The sequence below is a fragment of the Hypanus sabinus genome, chromosome 1 (assembly GCF_030144855.1).
Source record: "Hypanus sabinus isolate sHypSab1 chromosome 1, sHypSab1.hap1, whole genome shotgun sequence".
Lineage (NCBI taxonomy): Eukaryota > Metazoa > Chordata > Chondrichthyes > Myliobatiformes > Dasyatidae > Hypanus > Hypanus sabinus.
The window spans coordinates 207,022,572-207,037,485 of record NC_082706.1 but is presented as its reverse complement, the minus strand read 5'-3'; the positions used below and the strand labels follow the sequence as shown (position 1 = coordinate 207,037,485).

The window sequence follows — 14,914 nt, the reverse complement described above, 5'->3', positions numbered from 1 at the left end:
GTACAGCACATTACAGGCCCTTCGGCCCACAGTGTTGTGCCGACCCTCAAACCCTGCCTCCCATATAACCCCCCACCTTAAATTCCTCCATATATCTGTCTAGTAGTCTCTTAAACTTCACTAGTGTATCTGCCTTCACCACTGACTCAGGCAGTGCATTCCACGCACCAACCACCCTCTGAGTGAGAAACCTTCCTCTAATATCCCCCTTGAACTTTCCTCCCCTTACCTTAAAGCCATGTCCTCTTGTACTGAGCAGTGGGTGCCCTGGGGAAGAGGCGCTGGCTGTCCACTCTGTCTATTCCTCTTAATATCTTGTATACCTCTATCATGTCTCCTCTCATCCTTCTCTCCAGAGAGTAAAGCCCTAGCTCCCTTAATCTCTGATCATAATCCATACTCTCTAAACCAGGCAGCATCCTGGTAAATCTCCTCTGTACCCTTTCCAATGCTTCCACATCCTTCCTATACTGAGGCGACCAGAACTGGACACAGTACTCCAAGTGTGGCCTAACCAGAGTTTTATAGAGTTGCATCATTACATTCCGTCTCTTCAACTCTATCCCTCGATTTATGAAAGCTAACACCCCAAAAGCTTTCTTAACTACCCTATGTGGAGGAATTTCTTTAGCTGAAGGGTGGTGAATCTGTGGAATTTGTCGCCACAGACGGCTGTGGAGGCCAAGTCACTGACTATATTAAAAGTGGATGTTGATAGGTTCTTGATTTGTAAGGGTTTCGAAGGATGCAGGAGAAATGGGTTAGAGGGAAAATATATCAGCCATGATTGAAATGTGGGAATTTGACGGACTGAATGGCCTAATTCTGCTTTTTTTGTCCTATGGCTTGTGGTCATAAAGTCTATCACAGGGTGGCAGCTGACTCCTGAGGCGTAAAGTCATCCTCTTTTGCGACGCTCCTTTTGTAGTCTGGCCCATCTCCTATATTTCCTCAACTTGACACTGGAGGTGCCAAGAGCAACATTTACAGACACCAGAGTCAAACTTTGCTTAAAATGTGAACATCTGACAGCTCCAACAGTTGATCTTGGCTTTTTGCTTTCAGAGTAAATAACCACTCAATCAACACATCCTGTGGCTGCACAAGTCGGTAATGAAATGTAATGAGATTTGAAGATAAAGATTAAAGGCTGGCTTCATTTGTCACTTGCACATCAATCGATGCTGGAGGAACTCAGCAGGTCCGGCAGCATCTATGGGAAGGAGCAAAGAGCTGACGTTTCAGGCCGAGACCCTCCATCAGCTCCTCGGTATTCCTGATGCAGTGTCTTGGCCCCAAAAAAATCGGCTCTTTATTCCTTTCCATAGATATTGCCTAACCTGCTGAGTTCTTCCAGCACTTTGTGTGTGTTACTTTGGATTTCCAGCACCTGCAGAGTCTTGTGTTAATAGAGTGAAATGCGTTCTGATTCAATGAGCAACACAGTCTGAGGATGTGCTGGTGGCAGCCCGCAAGTGTCGCCATGCCCACAATTAACTAATTCTAACCCGTATGCCTTTGGAAGAAACTCTAGTGGTCCTGGGGAGAACCAGGTGGCAGGGTGAAGACACGTCTCCTTCCTTTCACTGGCCTCCAGGTCACCCTTGGACCAGGAGTGGCACTTGCTTAGAAACCCTCCCCCCGCCGGCTGATCAGGGTCTCGTGGAGCCATGGGAGTAGCTGGTGCATATCACAAGTCCTGGTTATGCAACCACTGACGGTAGGCAGACAATCTCCAAAGAGCATTGATAATGGCTGGGGTCACCCGTCTTGTAAAGACACTGCCCAGAAGAAGGCAACGGCAAACCACTTCTGTAGAAAAATTTGGCAAGAACAACCATGGTCATGGAGAGATGATGACCGCCCATGTCAAACAATGTGGGACATAGGGATGATGTTATACAACACGGCACATAATGATGATGTCATATGACACGGTATGTAATGATGATGAACGGGGAGAATGCACAAACTCTTTACAGACAGTGGCAGCGATCAAACCCCAGTCGGTGATCGCTGGCACCGTTGCGAAGGTTTTCACTCTAATAATGGGGAGATCTTCCCATAAACTCTTGTCCGTCACATCCCACTTGACAGCATTGGAACCACCGATCTGTCCTGAACATGTCAAAGGAAAAAAATCAGTAAACAGCGTAAGACCTGGGTCAGAACACCGGTCAGTCTGTACTTCTCACTGCCTCAGTAAAGAACATAGCTGACATACTGAGACGAGATCGATCCCGGGCCTGACACGTTGATGCAATTACAAACACGGGGCTATATTTCAGTAGGAGTTTGAGGAGACTAGGTATGTCACCAATGACACTCACAACTTTCTACAACTGTAGAGGTCATTCTAACTGGCTGCACCAGCATCTGGTATGGAGGGGCCACAGCAGAAAAAGCTGCAGGAAGTTGGAAACTCAGCCAGCTCCACCACGGGCACGTTCCTCTCCAGAATCCAGGACATCTTCAGAAGACAATGCCTCAAGAAGGCAGCATCTGTCAGTAAGGTCCCCCTTCACCCAGGACATGCCCTCTTCTCATTGCTACCATCAAGGACGTACAGAAGCCTGAAGACACACGCTCAACATTTCAGGAACAGCTTCTTCCCCTCTGCCATCAGATTTCTGAATGGACAGTGAACCCGTGTACACTCTCTCACTACTTTGATGTACTTAGCCAACCTCATAACTGTTGAAATTGAACCCACATCCACCTCTTCCACTGGCAGATCATTCCACACTCTCTCCAAACACCAACGAGAAACCCCATGAACTCTAACCCAGACACAGGACAATTTACTAGAACCAATAAGATGTATGTGTTTGGACTGTGGGAGGACCTGGATAAAACACACACACTCCATGGGGAAGATGTACAGAGACTCCATGCCGAATCATTACCCATACCCCTCCCATCCTTGTACTTAGCCAAATGTTGCTTAAATGTTGAAATCAGACCCGCATCCACCTCCCGTTCCATACCTGCACCACCCTCTGTCTCAGTCCAAACTGCATTTTCACTTCCACAGAGCCATTTGACACTACAGCACAGAAACAGGCCCTTTGGCCCATCTAGTCTCAACTGAACTATGAATCTGCCCAGTCCCATCAATCTGCAGCCAGACCAGAGCCCGCCATACCCTCCCATCCATGTTCCCCTTAAATGTTTCACCCTTAGCCCATGACTCTAGTTTTAGTCTCATATGTCAATAGAAAAAGCCTGTCTGCACTTATCTTATCTAAAGCCCTCATAACTTTGAATACCTCAACCAAATCTCCCCTCATTTTCCTACGTTCTAGGGAATAAAGTCCTAACCTTTTCAACCTTTCCCTACACCTCAGGTCCTAAAGTCCTGGCAACATCCTTGTAAATTTTCTCAACACTCTTTCAATCTTATTGATATCTTTCCTGTAGGTAGGGGACCAAAACGGCACCCAGTACTCCAAATTAGGCCTCACCAATGTTTTCAATGTAGCATCCCAATTCCTGCATTTAATACTTTGGTCTAGGAAGGGCCAAAAGCTCTCTTTACGATGTCATCTACCTGCGATGCCACGCATAATGAAAGGCCCCACCCACCCCGGACATTCTCTTTTCTGCCTTCTCCCAGTAAGCAGAGGACACAATTGTCTGAGAGCTCATACTACCAGACTCCTGACAGCTTTGATCCCTGGTACGAGACTACTGAATGGCTCCCTGGCACAGTAACGTGGGCTGTTGACCTCACTATGATCTCGTGCCTCACCGTTTGCCTGCTCTGCGCTCTCTCTGTGATTGTAACTCTTTCACTTTTACCTTGCACTACCCCAGCAGCGGAGGCCAAGACATTGGGTATGCAGTGGATCCCGGTTAACTGCGCCGTCGGTTCCTCAGGGCAGCTGTTTGCTTGGAGCAACTCTTGAAGAGCAAAGAATAATTGAGAAAAGAGTCGGGATTTCTTTCGTCTATTTGGGCCAGTATACCGCTTAACTGGGGCACGAGAGTGTTGCCGAACAGTTCCTAACTAGTGTCAGTCATAGGAGGTACAAAATGAAGCAACCTCTGAGTGCGGATAGAGAGACAGCGGACTTAAACACAGAGAGCTGGAAGTCCTGGACTCAGTTACAAGCAATGATTCTGACATGTTGTTGTTGTTGTTGTAAAAGATAAACGGGTTTGACCTTGGGGTTATTGGCAAACGGATCATAAACAGCTGTCAGAGCCTTGTACTCCGTTCCGTTGCTCATCAATAATTACTGTGGTGATGACCCACAATCAGTTCCCGCCACTGTTTGCAAGGAGTTTGTGCGTCCGCCCCATGGACCCTGTGTGCTCTGGTTTCCTCCCGCATTCCAAAGACCTAGGGGTCAGTAGGTTAATTGGTCACGTGGGTGTAATTGGGCGGCGTGGGCTCGTTGGGCCGGAAGGGTCTGCATCTCAAAATAAATAACTAAAATTATGATAAACCACATTTGTTGGGTCAAGAAGATCTGACAATGTTTTGCAGATACAAAGGACGAGAGGGAGGCCGGATCTTCTCAGAATTTTATATTTATTGTTTAATTAGCAACACAGAATGGAGTGGGCCTGTCCAGCCCTTCGAGCCAAGCTGCCCCAATAACCACCGACAAACTCTGACCCAGTCATGGGACAATTTACCATAACCAATGATACATACCCGGTATGTCCTTGGACTGTGGGAGGACCTGGCCTGGATAAGACACACGGGAGGACGTATAGAGGCTTTCAAAGACGGCACAAGAATTGAACTCTGAACCCCAAATTCCAACGCCATGAGATGTAGCAGTGTCACACTAACAGCCACGTTACCATGGTGACCGTATAAAAGAAACAAGAGGAAAACCGACTTTGGGCGCTGACTGTGTGGGGTTTGCACGTTTTCCCTGTCATCATATGGGTTTCCTCCAGAAGGTTCTGCAGAAGCAGAAAAGCTTGAACGATGCAGACAAGGTGCTAGAGGAACTCAGCAAATCGGATGGCAACTATGGAGAGAAATAAATAGTCAATGTCTTGGCCCAAAACGTCTACTGTTTATTTCTCTCCAGGCTCGCTGAGTTCCTTCAGGATTCTGTGTGTACTGCTGAACATCTTCAGAATCCCTTGTGACGAACAATCTCCCTAGGTGGGAGAGTCCAAAATTAGGAGTCACAGATTTAGGGTGTGAGGGGAAAGATTTAAAGGTGCCCTGAAGGACAACTTTTTTCACACAGAGTGTGTGGTGTGTATATGGAACGAGCTGCCAAAGGGGGCTCTGGTCCTCAACTCCCCCACCAAAGGAAATGTTGTCTTCACATCCACTCTTATCCAGGCCTTTCAACATTTAATAGGCTTCAAAGGGATCCCCTCTCATTCTTCTAAATTCCAGCAAGTGCACCAATCGCTGCTCATATGACGTTTTTATTCCCGGAATAATTTTTCGGAATCTCTCCGGAACCCCTTTCAAATGCCTGCGCGTCCCTTCTTAAGTAAGGAGTGCAAATCTGCTCCCAATACTCCAAGTGAATTTTCACCAGTTCCTTATGCAGCCTCAACATTACATCCTTGCTTTTATATTCTAATCCTCTCAAAATGAATGCCAACATCGCATTTTCTTTCCTCACCACAGATTCAACCTGCAAGTTAACCTTTAGGGAATCCTGCACAACGAGTCCCTTTCCACCTCAGATTTTTGTATTCTCCCTCTATTTAAAAAACAGCCCAGGCTTTTATTTCTTCAATGAAATTGCATGACCGTACACTTCCCAACACTGTATTCCATCTGTATTCCATTTCTTCGCCTGTTCTCCTTCTGTAGCCTCTCTGCTTCCTTGACACTACCTGTCTCTTGACCTTTCTTCATAGTGTCCACAAAATTGGTCACAAAGCCTCTAATTCCATCATCTTTCTTGTATTGTTCTGCGACTGCAGCACAGGAACAAGGCCTTCGGACCATCAAGTCCATGCTGACCTGATCTCCTGCCTAGTCCCATCTACCTGCGGTAGGACTGTATCTCTGTAATCTCCTCCTTCCCGAGTATCTGCCCAAACTTCTTGTACAGTTTGCAATTGAACCCCTAACTACCACTTCCACTTGTTCAAGACCCGCCACCCTCCGAGTGAGGAAGCTCCCTCTCAGGTTCCTCTTAAGCATTTCACCTTTCACTCTTAACCCATGACCTCTAGCTCCAGTCTCAGTGGAACAAGCCCGCTTGCATTTACCCTATCTACACCCTTTATAATTTTGTATACCTCTATCAAATCTCCCCTCATTTGCTGCGCTCAAGGTAATAAAGTCTAAGCCTAAGAAGTGGGTATAAAAGCAGATACAATAGGAGCATTTAAAAAAAAACTCTTAAGATAGACATATTGATGTCAGAAAAATGGAGGGTTATGTAGGAGGGAAGGGTTACATCAGGGGTTATCTAAGAAATAAGGTGCTGAATCTGGAGAAGGTCCAGAGGAGGTTCACAACAATGATTCCAGGAATGATGTTACCTCTGCTGGGGGAGTCTAAGACCAGAGGACGCAGCCTCGGATTAGAGGGACGTCCATTTAGACCGGAGATTAAGAGGAATTTCTTTGAACCAGGGAATGCTGAATCTGTGGAATTCATTGCACAGGTGGCTGTGGAGGCCAAGTCATTGGGTATATTTAAGGCAGAGGTTAATAGATTCTTGATTGGTCAGGGCGTGAAGGGATACGGGGAGAAGGCAGGAGACTGGGGCTGAGAGGGAAAATGGATCAGCCATGATATACTGGCTGAGCAAATAGCCTAATTCTGCTCCTACATCTTATGGTCTCGTGGTAATGTTCTATGTTCTGACGAAGGGTCTCGGCCCGAAACGTCAACAGTACTTCTTCCTATAGATGCTGCCTGGCCTGCTGTGTTCCACCAGCATTTTGTGTGTGTTGTTGTTTGAATTTCCAGCACCTGCAGATTTCCTCGTAAATGTTCTATGTTCCATGTTCTCACAGTGTTGGGCCACAGACCAATGTGGAGTGGCTGAGCATTCCTTCCTCAATGTGTACTGGTCTCTATGGTGTTACCTTTTCAAATATTATACAAGGGGCTTTTCCCTTCAGCGTGGATGATACTGCACAGGTTAAGGTTGAAAGGAAAAAGTATTTGAGGGGAATCCAAGTGGGAGCTTCTTCGCTCAGAGGACCGTGCAAGTGTGGAATAAGCTGCCCGCCGAAGTTGTAGATAAAGGTTCAATTGCAATAATTGGGATATAGAACGCTACAGGACAGTACAAGAATCTTGGATAGGTACATTAATGGGAAGGGTATGGAGGGCTATGATCCAGGTATGGGTAGATGGGACTAGGCAGAAGTCCAGGCCAGCACAGACTAGAAGGGCTGAAGGACCGGTTTTGCTCTCTCATTGCTATCCTCAGGGAGGCACATACCCAATGTTTTAGGAACAGCTTCTTCCCCTCCGCCATCAGATTTCTGAATGGACGTTGAACTCATGAACGCTACCTCACATTTGGAGCGACCGGGTAGCGTAGTGGTTAGCACAAAACACTTTACAATACAGGCAACCGGGGATGGCATGGCAGAAAGGGCCAGAAGGGCCTGTTCTGCGCTGTATCTCAATACATAAGTAAACAAATAAGTAGATTTTTGCTCCTTTTGCACTACTTTTTAAAATATAAGCAACACGCACAAAATTCTGGAGGAACTCATTATCACTCTTTACCATGGATGCTGCCCGATCTTTTGAGTTCCTCCAGCGTTTTGTGTGTGTTTGCTCTGGATTTTCAGCATTGGCAGAGTTTCTCTTGCTTGTTTTTAAAATATATATTTCATATAAAAGTTTCTTTTGTGCATTGCACTGTACTGTTGCCAACAAACAATAAATGTCATGGCATACTGATATCAAACCGGAATGTGATTTGTGCTGTTGTACTATACAGCTCTTTAATAAATTCGATAACGTTGCTTTCTGCTCTCAGGCAGTGTCAGGTCTGCTGCTGTACGTATGGTTTGAAACAGAACGGAAATTTTCACACCAGAGAAACATTCATTTGGGGAACTGAAGTCAATTTGTTTTCTGGCAGATCTGAATTGCCACTTTGACTGCAACTCCCACTGCCTTTCGCTGACGTTACTTAGCACAAGCTCAAATCACTCTTAGCCAGGTTTCAAACTATGCAGATACATTCTTAGTATATTCAGTTTTCCATTAATCATCTATTATCTGACTCTTACTCTAATGAAAAACACAGAAATCCATGTCTCCATTTTCCTGCTGCACAGGGTCTGAACTCCAGCTTGTTCTTGCGGCCGTTTTCTTCCTGGCAAGTGTGCTTCCCCTCCTCTGCTGGCCCTTGTGCTCTGTAAAGCATCATTGTTTGAGAGAACAAGAGGTTTACAGTGGCTGCAGTTTCTTACAATATGACCTTTCACCTTCTACCTTTTTATGCCTTCTTAACGTCAACACGACACATTGGATGGAAATAAGGGAGTTCTATTCCTTTTTAAAAGGATGGTGTGCTGCTGATGACAATCAGATTACAATCCCATTAGTAGCTCTGTAACAGACAGAAAACAACCCTTTGTGCCGATTTGTGTGAACTCTGAGGAGTTATCGGGGCAAAACTGGAAGGAAGGCTCAACTGGAGATAAAAGTTAACCCTTTCATTCCTGGAATGAAAGGGTTACCATATGAGTATTGTTTGATGGCTCTGGACCCATACTCGCTGGAGTTTGGGTTTATGAGGGGGCATCTCGTTAAAAACCTATCGAATATTGAGAAGTACAGATAGAGTGGGTGTAAAGAGGATGTTTCCTGTAATGGGGGAACCTGGGACCAGAGGGGATAGGTTTAGAATAGAAGAATGTTCCTTTTGAACAGGGATGTGGAAGAAATTCTTTAGCCAGAGGGTGGTGTATCTGTGGAATTTGTTGCCAAAGACAGCTGAAAGGCCAAGTCATTGAGTGCATTTAAAGCAGAGGTTTTTGATAAGTCAGAGCATTAAATATGACAGGGAGAAGGTAGAAGAATGGGGTTGAGAGGGACATGATGGAATGGCACAGCAGATTCAATGGGACGAAAGATCTAATTCTGCTCCTATGGTGTTATAGTGTAAAAGGTGTTAATGAGCATCACAGCTATTTACACAGGCAATTTTTCTCTCAGCAAATGAATAAATTCTATATAAAGCTAACAAGTTTATGCAGTGGGACTCATTTTCTTTGCGACCACTGATTAGCCCTTTCAGCCTTCGGGTATAAAGTTTTCTGCAAGGCTTTCCCTTCTGTTTCAATGGAGTTAGTGTTAAGACTTAGAGACATTTACCGTACACAGACAGCCACCGCCCTCTTTTCAAACACCACTTGTGAAACGAGAGGGTGAAGCACAGACATAGGTCAGCTTTGTCTGCTCTGGGGGAAAGGACAGAGCAGTTCACAGCGTAGACAGTCTCAGTTACCTCGAATGAAATGTATCACCACTTTGAAACAAAGCTGCACATAAGAATTGTGCTGGACTTTTACGAATGTAGCTTATAACTTGGACAGAGATATTAAATGTAGTAGGAGAGGCAGGAAGCTGGAACAGCTGATGAAGGATCATTCTCCTGAAATGTTAACTCTTTCTCTCTTCAATGTCAGTCAGATGAAGTAACTCATCACAGATACTCAAACAACTGTTTGTCCCACTCCCATCAGGGAGGAGGCTCTACGTAGCAACCACACCAGGACCACCAGACTCACAGTTACTTTCCCCAAGCAGTAAGGCTGATCAACACCTCCACCCACCCCTCCACACCCCCAAACACCACTACCTTATCATTTCCAGTCAGTCACCTTATGTACAGACACTCCTGTGCCTAGTGTCACTTTATGAACATTCAAAAAAATCTATGTATATAAGCTATTTTATAAGACCATAAGGTATAGGAGCAGAATTAGGCCATTTGGCCCATTGGGTCTGCTTCACCATCTCATCATGACTGATCCAATTTTCCACTCTGCCCCAATCCCTTGCCTACTTCCTGGATCTCTTCACACACAGATCGAACAAGAATCCATGCTTTAAATATACCCAAAGATTTGGCCTCCACAGCTGCCTGTGTCAAAGAATTCCACAGATTCACCACTCTCTGCCTAAAGAAATTCCTCCTCATCTTTGTTCTAAAAGATGCCCCACTACTCTGAGGCTGTGTCCTCTGGTCTTAGACTCTCCCACCAGAGGAAACATCCTCTCCACATCCACTCTATCAAGGCCTTTCACCAATCAATAAAGGGCCCAGAATTGCTCACAATACTCCAGGTGAGGCCTCACCAGTGCTTTATAAAGTCTCAAATTTACATCTTTGCTTTTATATTCTAGTCCTCTTGAAATGAATGCTAACATTGCATTTGCCTTCCTCACCACCGACTCTACCTGTAAATTAACTTTTAGTGAATTTTGCACAAGAACTTCCAAGCCTCTTTGTCTCTGAGATTTTTTTTGTATTTTCTCTCCATTTAGAAAATAGTCAATCCTTTCATTTCTTCTACCAAAGTAGACTTCCCAACGTTGTATTCCATCTGCTATTTCTTTGTCCTTTCTGCTAATCTGTCTAAATCCTTCTGTAGCCTCTCTACTTCCTCAAAACTACCTGCCCCTCCACCTACCTTCATATTGTCTGTAAACTTTGCAACAAAGTCGTCAATTCCATCATCCAAATCATTGACATATGACATAAAAAGATTCGGTCCCGGATCACCACTAATCATCGGCAGCCAGCCGGAAAAGGCTCCCTTTATTCCCTCCCTTTGCCTGCTGGCGATAAGCCACAGCCTTATCCATGTTAGAATCTTTCCTGTAATACCATGGGCTCGTAGCTTGATCTTTCCGAGCACTGAGGTCAGGCTAATTGGCCTGTAATTTCCTTTCTTCTGCCTCCATCCCTTCTTAAAGTGTTAAGTGATGTTTGCGATTTTCCAGTCCTCTGGAACCATTCCAGAATCCAGTGAGTCTTGAACAATCATCACTAATGCCTCCACGATCTCTTTTCTTTCCACTTTCAGAACCCTTTGGTCTACACCATCTGGCCCAAGTGACTTTATCTACCTTCAGTCCATTCAGCTTCCTTCTGTTTAGTAATAACAACTGCACTCACTACTGCCCCTGACATTCTCAGATTTCTGGCAACCTGCTACAGTCTTCCACAGTGAAGACAGTTGTAAAATACTTAATAAGTTTGTCTTCCATTTCTTTACCTCCCATTACTACCTCTCTAGCATTATTTTCCAGTGGTCCAATATCCACTCTCACCCCTCGTTTACTCTTTACTGAGAAAACCTTGGGTATCATTTTGATACTATTGGCTTGCTTACCTGCATATTTCATCTTTTCCCATCTTATGGTACTTTTAGTTGCCTTCTATTGGTTTTTTAAAGCTTCCCATTCCCAATCCTCTAACTTCCCACTATTTTTTCCATATATTATTTGCCCTCTCTTTTGCTTTTATGCTGCCTTTGACTTCCTTTCTGAGCCACAGTTGCCTCAAGCTTCCTTTAGAATATTTCTTCATCTTTGGGATGTATCTATCCTGTGCCTTCCAAATTGTCCCCAGAAACCCCAGCCATTTCTGTTCTGCTGTCATCCCTGCTAATGTCCCCTTCCAATTAACTCTGGCCAGCTCCGCTCACATGCCCCTTTCCTTCATTATACATCTGAGTTTCTCCCTCTCAAACTGCAGGGTGAATTCTGTCATAATCTCTCTCCCCTTAGGGTTCCCAAATCAACATTACACAACACCCTGAATTGCCTTTCCCCTGGTGGGCTCAACCACAAGCTGCTCTAAAAGGCCATCTCATAGGCATTCTACTAAATCCCTCTCTTGTGATCCAGCACCAATCTGATTTTCCCAATCTACCTGCATTTTGAAATCCCCTTGGCTATCATAACATTGCCCTTAAACATGCATTTTCTATCTCCCACATTTATAGCCCACATCTTTGCTACTGTTTGAAGGCCAGTATATAACCCCCATCGGGGTTTTTTTGCCCCACAACATTCTACATCTTCCGATCCTGTATCACTTCTTTCTAAGGATTTGATTTAATTTAATTTTTTTTTACCAACAGAGCCACCCACCTTTTCTGCCTATCTTTTTGATATAATGTGTATCCTTGGATGTTTAGATTCAAGCTATGATCTTCTTTCAGCCTCAACTTAGTGATGCCCAAACATCAACTTGACAGTCTCTAATTGCACCAGAAGATTATCTACTTTATTCCGTGTACTGTGTGCATATAAATATAACACATTCAGTCCTGTATTTGTCACCCTTTCTGATTTTGGCCCTCTGTTACACCAGCTCCTCCCATTGACCGCAATTATGCCCCATCTCTGTCTGTCCTTCCTCACAGTCTCTCTACACACCGCATCTAATTGTATACCAACTATCCCATCACTCTGGTTCCCATCCCCCTGCCAAATTAATTTAAATCCTCCCAAACAGCTCTAGCAAACCTGCTGTGAGGATATTGGTCCCCCTTAGGTTTAGGTGTAACCCATCCTTTTTGTAGTTTATAATTCCCCTGAAGATATCCCAGTGATGCAGAACTCTGACAGCCTGCCCCCAGCACCAGGTCCAGCCACTCATTCATCTGTACTATCATCCTATTCCTGACTTGCCTTTTTCAGAGCCACAGAATCTCCTATCTGCCCCACCAACTATTGAGTCTCCTATCACTATCGCGCTGTTTGCCTTCAACCCTCAGAGCCAGCTACAGTACCACTGGCCCGGCTATTTCTGCTGTGCACTGATGGGTCATTTCCCTCCCCTCCACCCCTCCCCAAGCCGTTTCTCACAGGGTATACTTGTTGCTGACTGGAATGGCTACAGGACAACATTGCACTATTGAATTCCCTGTCTCCACCCAGGTCTCATTACTTAGGAAACACCAGTAATGTTTATCCTGTTTACACGAGGAAACCTGCAGATGCTGGAAATTCAAGCAACACACACAAAATGCTGGTGGAACGCAGCAGGCCAGGCAGCATCTATAGGGAGAAGTACAGTTGACGTTTTGGGCCGAGACCCTTCATCAGGACAAACTGAAAAGAGATAATGAGAGATTTGAAAGTGGGAGAGGGAGGGGGAGATCCGAAATGTTAGGAGAAGACAGGAGGGGGTGGGGTGAAGCTAAGAGCTGGAAAGGTGATTGACGAAAGGGATACACAGCTGGAGAAGGGTAAGAATCATGGAGGATTAGGAGTAGGAAAGGGGAGGGGAGGGGAGCAGGCAAGGAGTGATTGTGAGAGAGACAGAGAGAGAAAAAAGAGAGAAAAGAGAAAAAAGGGAAATAAATAATAAACAAACAAACAAACAAATAAATAAATAGATAAGAGATGGGTAAGAAGGGGAGGAGGGCATTAACGGAAGTTACTTTCCAAACTTGTGTCATAAATGCATTCTGTGTATGTGTGTGTGTGTGTGTGTGTGTGTACTGTAATGTGCACCTTGCTCTGGGGGAACGTGGTTTCATTTGGCGGTATACATGTCTACACAATAAACTGAACTTAACCTTGCTGTTTACCTCACAGTTAACAAAAGGTTGAAAAGGATTTGAAATGGTGTATCATGAGAAATTACACGGATAAATTGTGCCGTGTCAGACATTTGATGGGATATTTCAATATACACAAAACAGATACATTCCAGTGAGCAAGAACTACTCTGAATGCAGGACTCACCATCTGTGGTTTGCCTAAAATGAAGTTACAGACAGTATTAAACTTAAAGAATAAAGCATACACTATGCAAAGACAGATGGCAGGTCAAGAATTTGAACAGAATATTGAAAAAGCCACACATGAGTGAGTTATAATGAAGGGCTCCATAGCTCAGGGGTTAGAGCACTGGTCTTGTAAACCAGGGGTCGTGAGTTCAAATCTCACTGGGGCCTGTGATGAATCTGTTTTATTCTGTTAAGTTCTGGTCATTTTCCAACAGGAAAGATGTCAATAAAATTGATAGAGTGAAAAGAAAATTGACAAGGATGTTGCTGACTTGAGGACCTGAGTTATAAGGAAAGTTGAATATATTAGGACTTTATACCCTAGAGCATAGGAGAATGAAGGGAGATTTGATAGGGGCTTAAAAACTTTGAGGGGGAATTTTGAGGGGTAAACAAGCTTTTTCCACAAAGGTTGGGTGAGACAAGACCTAGAGTTCATTGGTTGAGGGTGAAAGGTGAAAAGTTTAAGAGGAACTAGAGGGGGAACTTAAGACCATAAGACACAGGAGCAGAATGAGGCCATTTGGCCCACTGAGTCTGCGCCACCATTCAATCATGGCTGATCCTTTCCCCCCTCCTCAGCCCCACCCCCGGCCTTCTGCCAATCATCGTTGATGCCGTGGCCAATCAGGAACTTATCAAGGTCTGCCTTAAATACACTCCACGACCTGGCCTCCGCAGCTGCCTGTGGTAATAAATTCTACCAATTCACCACCCTCTGCCTAAAGAAACATTTCCACATCTCTGTTTTAAATAGACGCCCCTTTATCCTGATACTGTGCCCTGAGCCTGGGGTTCAATTTCTGCTGCCATCTGTAAGGGTTTTTTACGTTCTCCTCAGGACTGTGTTTCCTCCGGGCGCTCTGACGTTCCAAAGATGTAGAGTTAGGGGTGGTGAGATGCTGGAATTTTACATTGGCACCAAAAGTGTGGTGACACTTACAGGCTACCCCCAGGGCAGTCCTCAGACTGTGATGGCCATCAATGCAAAATGATGTTTCACTGCACGGTTTGATGTACATCTGACAAATAAAGTTAATGTTTAATCTTTAGCTTAACATCTGTTAGAGCAGGAATGTTAGAAGCTGCAATTAATAACTAAAGCTGGGCTAAGGTAGTCTGTGGTTTTGTGAAAGAGAATCACGTTTAAACAATTCACCAGTGCCCTTTGAAGGAGTAAAGTGTA

General features: G+C 44.8%; 1 protein-coding gene and 1 non-coding gene across 2 annotated transcripts in view; one reads left to right on the top strand and one right to left on the bottom strand.

The window, feature by feature from the left end:
• Positions 1 to 14,914, bottom strand: part of col15a1b (collagen, type XV, alpha 1b) — a 304,760-nt gene that overhangs the window by 240,250 nt on the left and 49,596 nt on the right. The window lies entirely within an intron of this gene.
• Positions 13,824 to 13,896, top strand: trnat-ugu (transfer RNA threonine (anticodon UGU)). The gene has a single exon. It is a non-coding gene; the product is annotated as a tRNA-Thr (tRNA).